The sequence below is a fragment of the Cupressus sempervirens genome, chromosome 7 (genome assembly GCF_028749045.1).
Source record: "Cupressus sempervirens isolate cs-2001-9-10 chromosome 7, ASM2874904v1, whole genome shotgun sequence".
Taxonomy (NCBI): Eukaryota; Viridiplantae; Streptophyta; class Pinopsida; order Cupressales; family Cupressaceae; genus Cupressus; species Cupressus sempervirens.
The window spans coordinates 167,524,973-167,536,678 of record NC_143124.1 but is presented as its reverse complement, the minus strand read 5'-3'; positions in this window follow the sequence as shown (position 1 = coordinate 167,536,678).

Here is an 11,706-nt window from a genome sequence, read left to right as displayed (position 1 = left end):
TTCACCTTCTTATTACCAATAGGTATCACATCTCAGAACCAGTCTAGCTTAATTTCTCCTCCTAAGTCTCGACAAAAGCTTCTACTTAATATCTTGAAGAGTCAATTGCAATATTTAATTCATTAGTAGATAGAAATTGCATCATACGAATAGTCTCCAGACAATTCTCACTATCATGATCTGTGGTTAAATGAAAGATGCACACATTCCCCTTTTTCGATGCTACTTCAATTTGCAACCTAGGTTGTGAACTTGTAAACTGTGAAAATCTAATTTCATTGCTTCTACTTGGTGAGTTTTGGTACTTTTGTCGATAAGAGTTATTGAATCTAGGTAATTTCTTTTTCATTACTACTAACTCATTAGACAACTTCTGAATCATCTCTTCTGATGATGTGGCATTACTAGAACTCCCTTTAGTTTGAAGTTCTCGTTTCCATTTTCTTGCAAAAAATAGGTCATCTTCACATTCAATAGCTTTCTTCTATGCATCAGCCAGGTCAGTAGGGCGTACTCTTCTTAGATCATAATTAATATTTGGAGGCATAACACTAATAAAGAAAGTTTTTAAATTTCCAGGTGTGGGTCTATCAGTAGTAGGAATTCTATTATTAATCTTATTGAAGTTGGCAACGAAATCCCTCATGCTCATAGTTGGTTGCTTCTTAATTGAAGTTAATTGTGTTAGCAAGGCATGTTCATCTTCTACAGTCTTGAATCTAGCTTCAAATTTAGTTCTCATCATGTCCCAATCTGTTATTGAACCATCAACATAATGATAAAACTAGTCTGTTGCATTATCTATAAGGGTCTCTACAAAAAATCTTACAACGATATCTTCATGTCCCACCCCCAATATATGGGTAGCCGCAAAAAATACTTTAATGTGTTCATCTGTTGTGACTTTCCCATCACTTGAGAATTTAGGGAAGTTCTTCTTTGAACCAACTAGAAGTGGATGATAAGAATTTAGTGCTAGCACCCCTGTTGCCACGACCCATGGAGCAGCCATGATTGTTCTAGCAGTATATGATGAAAAGTTAACAACTGGAGGTGTAGTAACTCTGTGAAGTGCTAACACCTAACAAATGGAATGCAAAGTGCTGGTGTCTTTACTTCTAACAAGGGAAGGGGGTCTACACCAACTTTTACCTTCACCTTTCTATTTTGGAACTTCTAAGATAGGAAAACCGAGCTCTGTTAATTTATCAAAAGTGGAATCTTGCCCACCCTGCTTCTTGGTACTTCTGGGGAACCTAAATTGTTCCAGGATGCTAGGTATATTTTAACTCTAAGCTTACTATCTTAATTGTCTTCCTGCTCTCTAAATATCTCTCCTTTGAATAGCTCTTTCTAAAGCTTTAGCTCTTCTTTCTTCTTCTTCTAATATCTGGCTAGCATTCTGATAATGTTTAGTGTTCCTTCTGTGCCTCCAAACAAATGTGTTAAGAGATGAAATTATATCCTCTTGGTCATCTTGAAAACCAAGGTCAAGTTGGAGCACTGGGATTATGTTTTCATGAGATAGTACCATTTTTCCTTATGACATAGGCTTTTTGATCAAGTGACTATTCGTATACCCAGGAAAGTCACCAAAAATCTATTGGTAAACAATTTTTTTCTTTTTCTTTTCCTCTTTTTATGTGCCCAAACTTATAATGAAGAAAAACTTTACACAACAATTGGGAAACCATTTCTAAGAATATCTAGTTTCCCTCTGAATTGAGGTACAACTCCCTATGTGAATGATGTTCAAGGAATTATGTTTAATTCCTAGACTAATGTGGGGTATGCTCTTAACTTGAGAGTAGAAGAGGAAAACCGAATTAAGCCTAACTAGAACTTAATTTAGGCAAGAAATACTTCTAAATACGGAAATAAATTCACATATTCACACCTCTTATGAATCCATAAATCTATTCGCATAAGACTAGAACAAATTGAAATTCAAATCTAGACTATGACTAATGAATCAAGAAAAATTATAGAATCCTTTCTTCAAATGAATTATAATAATATTTATTACATTCATTCGTATTCCAAAAAATAGGGGAAATGAAACTTTGTTCTTTCTTAGTTCTCTGTAATGCAGAAACGAAATACTAACTAATCACAGTACCTACTGGAATAGAAAATGATTGAAACAAAGTGCCATTCAATTGTCTCTACAATAGATAGTACTTCACACCAAAAATTTTCTGACCTTTGATTAATCATTGAATTTCATACATATAGGATTTGAGAAATGACCATTACAATAGGAATATTAATCGGTTCATCTTCTCTTGATGATAAATGGCAAGATGCCAATTTATCATATCAAAATATTAACAAAGGTTTCAAAATATACAACAAAAAATGAAAAAGGAGGTAATCTGAATCACTTGGACTTCTTCTTCTTTTTAGTTTTTGTCCTATATTTTATGGCAGTCACTATAATTGGGATCATCTCCTCATGACTAGGCACTTGCACGTTGATGAATCTCAATAGCCACCTTGAATGTTCTAGAGCTAGTTCTTTTACTTCATTAAGCTAACTTGCCACTTTTTCAGTAGCCACGTGCACACATCCACCAAGTGTTTACTATTTTGTTACCCTATTTTGACTGCTTGAAGCTATCTCGGACAGGTTACTTAAATATATAGAAAAATTATTCTTCATTACTTCTATATTAATAAAGGATTTCCCTTGTCTACTGGTTTGTGACTCAGTGTGCAATCCTCGTGTAACCTCAAATGCTCTATCCTAGGTCTTCTTCACCTTGTCCCCTATTTCTTTGAGTCCTTTCTCAGCCTCTTGAATCATTTACATCTTGAACTGCATACTTTGGAGACATTCATTCAGAGTTTCATTTCCCTTCTTAAGGATCTTTGCTTCAATTGCATCCTTTTCCTTCGTCTGAATAACCATCATTAGGAGAGAAATTCTATGCATCTCGCTCTTTCTCCAGCCAAGGTATTACTATTAGATGTAATATTATCCTTTTTAGTTTCTAGCTGGAGGATAATATTCCCAATTCAATAGATTAGGGAAACTCCATCTACATTGAGTTTCTCAATCCATTCCTTTCCAATCTGACCAAAATGCCTATCTTTATGGAGTTGTGATATGAAGGCTTGTACCTCTTCTGCGAAAGGATTTTCAAAGGTAGGCACACTAGTAATAGTTGCCAATGGAACAACTAATTGTCAAATGAACCTTCTTAACTTCTTTATTTCTACTTTCATTCTGACCTTCGATGACTTGAGATCCTCCAGTTGCTCTTCTATCACCTCATTACTCAATTTCCATAGGCCTACTTTTGTATCATGTCTAGCCTCTCCAAGATCAATTGAGTGTAGAGTGAAGTCCTTTGGTGTCATATCTTCAAGTCTCCCTGCCTTTTTTGGTTTTTCTACCTATATAGTTAAGTGCCCTATTTTTGGATCTTGTCCCACTATTGACAAGGTGTTCTGCTTTTTAGTTTTTACTAAGGCAGATCCTGAGCGAACTGCTTGAGATACAACATCCTTTGAAGGAAAATTTTCATCTTTTCTTTTTCTCTTCTTCTCCAAAGTATCATCAAGCCAAGACTTTGTACTAATCACTTTGGAGGTTGTTCCAAGTGATTCAATGCCGGACATTTTCTCCTTCACTGAAGTCATTATTGTTGTAGTTGCAGAAAAGCGAGCCTTTGGATCTTGAGAAAGGAGCCAAGATGAACCTAAAGCTTTCTCTTCTTCTTCTTGAGCTTTCTTTGCAACTACATCAGACTCAGTAGATTCACTACTACTACTTTTATCATCTCCAATCTCTACTATTTAAATAGAAGAACTAGTGGGCTTTAGAAATGGAGCAGTTACAGTTGGTGTAGGGCTATGATGAGGAGATGGAGTTGGAGAAGGCTGAGGAGATGGGGGTAGAGTGGCACACAAAGGTGAGACTAGAGTAGGAGACCCATCTTTCTTCTCTTCCATTCCTTTCTCAGCTTCAACTTGAGCTCCAATGACTGGTAGTGATCAACCTTGATAGGTTGGGGCAATTGGAACATTCTTCTTTGAGGGCTGGTCACCTCCTCCCGTAGTTTGGGCTGGTCCTTGAGCAGCTATGGCAGTAGCACTAGGTGTGATGCTTTGAGATGAAGCTATAGTAGCTACAGGTGGAGAAGCTTGAGTAGTTTTGCTCCTACTCTAGCTTTTCTTAGCTATCCATTCAACCCACTTCCCAGTCCTTTTGATAATTCTTTCCATCATGACATCGAAGTCTTCTTCTGTGTCAACATATGGTTCAAAACTAATGGGAGTATTCCTCAACTTAGTCAAATATGTATTGATGTACATATTTTGACCATCATCTTCCAATCCCTCTACGTCTAAATTTATACCATATGTCTTTACTTGATCAATTGTAAATCTGGCAAAGGCACAATCTCGACTCTCTAGTTCATTCTTACAATCTACCCAATAATCCTCCATGGTTGTCACTTGTTTGATTATGCTTCCAATTTGGAGTGCATCTCTGGCATATCCATTAGGATCAAATAGGGGCCTTACTGCTTCATACTCTTCCAATTTCTATTTGCTCTCAAATGCTTTGAGTAAATTCTTTGCATCTGATTTGGTTTCACAACTATATGCTCCAACTTTTATAAGGAATTCATACCCTTTCTTCCTCACACTAGTGCTCAACATGTTCACTTGTATTGCTTGCCTCATCATCTCCACGAGCATGATCATATCATCTAGATACCTGGGCAGCTTCAGTGGGAATCCAACGAACACTAGAAGATGAAAATAAGAAAATGATTAAAATTGAATGAAATAGCTACCAAATTGGCTGATGGTCACCATCACTTCTGGACTGAATCTCCACTTTGGACACCGTTGGAGCTCCTTGCAAATCCTCATGGTGAATGCATCATTTACCCAAATGTATTCTACATAACTATTCTATAATTGCAAGCATTGATAAAACTCATAACTTTTTACATTATCAAGAAAATTCTCAATTCTAGGGAGTCCGAACCACAATTGCAGAGAAGCCAACATGTATATCAAGAAAGAGGACATATAAAATGAATTATAAAACTTAGCTGCACTGAGAGCCCTAGAAAGATGCTCACTGACCTCATGCACCTAGTCAATATACTGTATGTCTGAGCAAATAACTTGCACCAAAAAGAAGTACTACTCTACAAAATTAAAAGCTTCTACCTCACCTTTGAGTCGATGCAACATAACCAAAATGTCAACAATTTTTGGTTTGAGGTCCATGCCGAAAAGAGTTTTAGGGACTTTACTCTTAGCTCCCCTTGGCTTTTTTAACCAAGACTGCATGATCTTTCTTCTCCAAACCATCTTCTTCAAAGAGTATTCAAACATAGCTCCCTCATCGTTAAATCTGAGAACTCCTCTCGTTCTGGAATTCACAAGCAATTCACTACTACTTGATGATCAATTGAAATCAACACTATTTTTTTAGGCAATAAAATCTACTTTGTATCTGGGTTGTAACAATTGATGCATTCTAAAATTAACTATGGGGCTTGTACTACTATAGGAAACCCAACTGCTTCTACTAATCTGCTTCCCCAAATTTTTTCCGTTATGGGATGAATTGACTTTGCTCTTAATCATCTTTGAAAATATTGCATATCATAAAAATGGAGTGAAGTATTTGTGATAGTCAACCATGCTGACTTAATTCGACCCAATCCATCAAAACCTTCGAATCTTGTTGCCATTTTTATTTGATGTATGATAACAAAAATTCAAACAATTGCAGATGATACAAGAAGCAAACTCTGTAATTCGAAAAACCACTTGAAAGCACTATCCAATACAACAATATAATAGTAAAATAGTAGCTTGAAAATCTATTACTTCCCCCTTTATAAAATAACCCTAGATTTTCCCATTGAATTTCATAAATCATGCCACTCAAGCAAAATTACGGGTCAATCCATTGGATTGGTGGATGTAAAGGTTCTAACCAATTTATCTTTGTCTTTCCACTATTTCCATTGGCTCAATGGTAACTCTCATTAATTACTAATTTAATTTTCATTTCATCCATCTTTCAGAAAAATAAGAATGGATTACTTCCTTGGGAAAAATCTACTTAAGTCAATTCTTCTTGCAAAAACCTTATCAATTCACTAATTTTCTTCTATTTACTTGCCCAAAATAATCTGCAATCAAATCACATACTTACCATACTTGTAGGAATGATTTTCTTTGAAATGCGAAAAATGGCCTTCGAGGGTAGAAAACCCATAGCAAAGAAGCAGATTTTCGATTTTCCTCTTAAGCTTTCACTTTTACCTTTCAACCCTAAGCACTTTACTAAAAACCTTTGGGAAACATAAAAGAGGCGTTGTGAGCGAAAAATGGGCCTGCTTAGTAACTTTACCTTTCTATTTAGGCCTTTGTAGAAAGTTTACCTCTTGGTTCGAAGTCTGCCAGACGAGCAGCTACTTCCAAGTTTTTTGACGATGCATATCTTGATCATCTTAATGAATTCTGAATAATTTCCACTATGAAAACATGATGCTATTTGAATAATTTAACCATAATGTGGCTTACATGTCCTTGTTTTGGCATACAAATAGCAGCTATGGATACTTGTAGAGTTTTACCTTCTAGGTGCGAAAACTCGCAATTGAGAAGAAGAAACTTGTTTTTTTGCCAATGCTCATTGTTTTACTTCCTTTCCCCTATTCACTTTATTTTAAGCCTTCGAAAAATAGAAAATTGACTTTGCAAGTGCGAGGTGGGGCCCATTGGATTCCTTAATTCCTTTACACACACCTCTTTAGAAAACTGATTTCTGACTTTGAAATCCGCCACGAAGAAGCTCTTTTCTAGTTTTCTGCCGATCACTATTCTGATCATTTTCTAGACTTTAAAATGATTCTCGCTATGAGATCATTACATCACTTGAACAATCTTTTTATAACATGATTCACTTTACTTCAATAAACATTACAAATATCATTTTCCAACCTTTGCAAAAATTCACCTTTGGGGTGCGAAAACCCTGCTACAGTGAAGTTGGAACCTGATTTTTGCTGATTCAATTTTCTCTAACTCCAGATCAAATGAGCTATAGGAAAATCAAATAATGTAGCACAAATCAAGAATCTGCATCGAGGATGGCTCTAAACTACCCCTAAGACTCATGACAATCAATAAATACCCACCTGGGCTGTATGTGACATGGGAGAAAGGAAAAGATGAAAACCTGATGGAGAAACTCAGCACCTAAAGAAGAAAGACCTATTGACTCGACTTGACGAAACATGACATTAGTTCATTCTCCACTTTGAAAAATTTTTATATGGTGAAAATTGGGGCAACACACTTGTAATGAACACTAGCCAAACTAAAATCCTAACTATCTTTCCTCGCTATTATCAATATCTTCTATACAAACTTCCTCTCCTCTTAAATATTTTGATAGCCCTTGCACTTTAGGATCCATCCATGTCAATAGAGAAACCAAAATAGGATCAACCACCCTTTGGTCTTTTTTCCCCTTTCCAAGTAAGTTATTTGAGATTCCATTATGAGTTTCTAGAAAGAAGCCTCAATTCCACATTGCTTTTGGGTATTAACTAGAGTTTTAATATCTTCCTTTTGGTTAGCTCATAGTTTCTTTGCACAAACCATTTTGGAGAGTAGGATAGAGGAAGGAAGAGATAAGTAATAAGACTCTCCATATTAAGATGCATTCTTCTTATTATTCATGCAATTTTTTTTCATAGTGTCATATTCTATTATTGAAAAAATAATAGAACAAGAGAGTTTCAAACTCCACTTCTTGCTTCAAAATACCTTGTTTTGAGTTAATCACTATTATCAAGGGAAATTCTCTAATTTTTTTATATTCACACAAACCCTACAAAAGAGGAGCCTTTATTTTGGGAAGGTTCTTGGGTAAATAGAAAGGAGTTCCCCAAAGGAACTTGCTAACCCTTTTAAAACATCCAAGTTCCAAAATTTTAAAGGAATGCCACAAAACCTAACCCAAACAAGGACAACCAAAAAAAAGATTCATCATATTTCCATTTTGGTGACTACTTACAGAAGGATAAGGCCATCTTCCCAAATATAAAAGGTTATCCATAGAGGACATAGTCAAAATCAACCTTGTTAGCAAACTCAAATGATAAAATATCCCTAGGAAGTGTTGTAATATGAACATGGTTTTTCACATGTCACTTTCTCTACACAAAGCTTAAAATAGCTTCAATATTCAAGAGGGGACCGAGAAGCTTATCTATTAGGGTCAACACCATTGAACCAATATATTTATCAAGGATAATTTTAGGGACAAAATACTATATTCTCCACCCTAATACCCAATATTGATTGTATCCTTGGAAAGAGTGTTATGATCTTGGTGGGAGGCCTTCACTAGAACCTCAAGGTTTTGGTGCAATGGTTCGTACCATGTGGTATTAGAGCCTCCACCTAGGTTTGAGTCTTAGTGTAGGTGGCAACATCAATTTTGTAGTGTTCGTTTGGGGCTCATATGGACAAGGGAGGGCCCACCATATGGGCGCACATCTAGCCTAGAGTCTGGACTATGAAGCATGGTGGGATGTTATCATCCTAGTGGGCGGCCTTCATTAGCACCTCAAGGTTTTGGTGAAATGGTTCATAAAAAAGAGGAGAAGGAGACATATTTTTTGGATCAGCAAAAAAGTCTATCCACTTCCTAGGAATGTCAGCCACCACATTATGAACATTTAGAACCACTTCTTTCCCTCCTTTTTCCTTCTAAGGGATAGCGGAGTTGGAAAAGAGCATACATAGATGATGCCAAAGAAATCTCTAGTTGAGAGATGATAGAAACCACCTATTCCTTGGGTAGGGAAGATATTGCCCCACATGGGGTCCCCCAGATTATCTGAATGGGAACCATCTTGTAGATTATCTATAGATAAACCAAGTACAAGTACCTAATCACCATTCTTGACCATCGTTGAAGATATAAAATTGAAATATCTCCCCCATAGATAACATCATTTACATTCTTACCTAGGAAACTAGTACTTAAAAATAACTATTCACAATATTAATCTTATGAGTCACAGCTATAACCTTTATATCTACATTTGAATCGATAGAATATGAAAAATTTTCATTATAATTTGTTGGAAGACTTTATTTTCTATCTCTAACACTTTTTGTTTTGGTTATTTTTTAGTTTTGTATACTGGATAAAAATCTAAGACCACTGGCCTATTAATGCATGTTATAGGATTTGGGTAGTAAAATGGTATTTTCTTGAATTCTCATAGTGAGTTTTTCATAAACTTTGGGGATCTAAAAGTTTCTTCAATATAAAATGTAATATAATAGTTTGGATAAAAAATAATGCAATTTACCATTTTTCCCATGTTTCCCTAGAGGAGTCTATCAACAATTGACATGGTGGTGAGAACCTCCTTCAGGGTTCATGACATGGCTTAACTACCTCTCGTGGATCTTGGTAAGTATGGTGTTTGTGAGGTTGATAGCTCAAGATTTTGGCACAATGGAAAACATACCAGCAATTGGTATCAAATCCTTGGGTCATGAGTTTGAATCTTGAGAGGTCTCCTTCATTTTATCAGTGAATAACACTTAGTTGATGCTGAGGGGGAGATTGTTGACTTTGCGGTCAACACCTCCTTTGGGGTTCATAACATGTCTTAACTACCTCTTGTGGATCTAGGTAAGTTTGGTGTTTGTGGCATTCTTTGATAGCTCGATCTTTTGGCACAACAATAAACATGCCAACATCAACAACATGACTAGGAGTAAGAGTATACCAATGAGTTAGAACATGCACGGTTGGACTGGTAAGGATGACCAAAGGGAATCAAGAAGTTGACTGAGGTCCTAGGAAACTTGTTAAGTAGTAATAAGAGTTGGTGATTCTAATGGAGAAAGTTTTGGTCAATGATAAAAGAATTAGTTCAAGCCCTTACTAAGTTTTGAATAATTGGGAAAGTGGTTGTACAAAAATTTTGCAAACTCCAACCACAAAAAAACATTTAGTGCATCCAAGGTATCTAGATCAAGAATTAGTTTTGTAAATTGTGGTTCTTTTCAAAAAATTTCAAGTTAGTTGTAGGAAACTAGATTTCAAGACCTAATATAGGCCTAATAGGGCTACTAGCCCTATAAGAAGTGCATTTTGAAATCGGAAAAGAAAGTATGCCTAGAACATGCAAAATGGAGTAAAGTATGATTTTAATAAAAGGTTTGGAATAAATTCCATCTTTCCAGGTGTGTGGCATGGAAATGGTGAGAGTTTGAGTAAATTTACTTTGTGAGTTCAAAAGGAAGACTAATTTTTTTCAATTGGTAGAGAGTCTTTATTGAAGGGAGAAGTACGTGTGAGTTCTCTAAGGACTAGGATAATTAGAAGATATAATCCTAGAATTTCTAAGATGAGGCCTTGGAAGGAGTCTAATTTGTATTAAGGTGAAAGATTTACATATCAATTTGGTGTTGGTTTTCATGTTTGTAGGGCTTTGTTGAATAGTTTTTTGTATGGAAGTCTAAAAATATATCATGATTCTAGTGGTTTGGGGATGGAAATTTTAATCTACAAAATTCAAGTGGCTTTCTAATCCTTATTTTGAAATTTAATTTTTTTATATTATGGATCCAAAAATAAATAAATCCATAGCTATCTATTATATGTGAGTCACTTAAAAAGTAATGCACCCATTTAATAAAATAAGATTCTCACTTAAAAACATATATTTTTATCTTAAAGTACAAAAAATATTCTTATGGATATAGCTATTAGGATAGCAATGTGGATGAATTTGAGTTTTCATATAAACTATTTTTCTTATCAAAAAGCTATAAAAGGTGAATACTATAAATGTCTTGTATTTACCCACTAAATGTGTGAGATTGTCAAAAAGACTTAATATTCAACTATTGGTCCCTTTGTGTTTGATATAAGTTATATTTTATTTACTAATGTGTTAATTTTATAAATAAATAAAAATTGCATCATTGAAGTGTGTATCCTTTTGTATTTGGTATAAAAGTTGGACATAACAAATATTCTTGATTGCTACTAAATATTTGGTCTATTTTCTATTTCATGTATATGTTAAATTTTATATCGTTATACAATACTCTATTAATAATAAATAACATTTTAAATCATTATATGGATGAAGGGCTATAACCTCGAGCTTTCCTAGAGAATTGAGGAGTCTTGGGATTAAGGCAAGGTTATGGTGGGTTGAGTTTCCTTTGTGATTATGCAAGAAGTATATTTTGTATATTACTTAGTTGAGCATGGAAGGTGTGGAAATTTCAAAGAATGCTAAAATATCCTTCAAAAAGTCTTTGGAGTGCATTTTGGACCTTGGTGAGAAAGTTATAGGCTTCATAATGCTTTTGACAAAGAAGCCATGAAAATAGTATAGAAAGGAGTGATGAAGGTGCTCATTCAATTACTTACATGTGAAGGAAGGTATAAAAGGTTTCATTCCCATGTTTTCCCAATGTTAATTTCTTTGGGAGAAATGATCCATTATGTTTCCCATTTTGGATTTAATCTTTTATTTAGAGTTGACTCTTCACTCCTCCTGTCACCTTGCATCTGAGATGAATAAGAAAATTTGTTAGGCCATTTTTCCCTCTATGAGGAAAGCCTACACCCCAACCACTCCTAATGCATTCTCAAGTTAAATTTTTTGGGGGTAT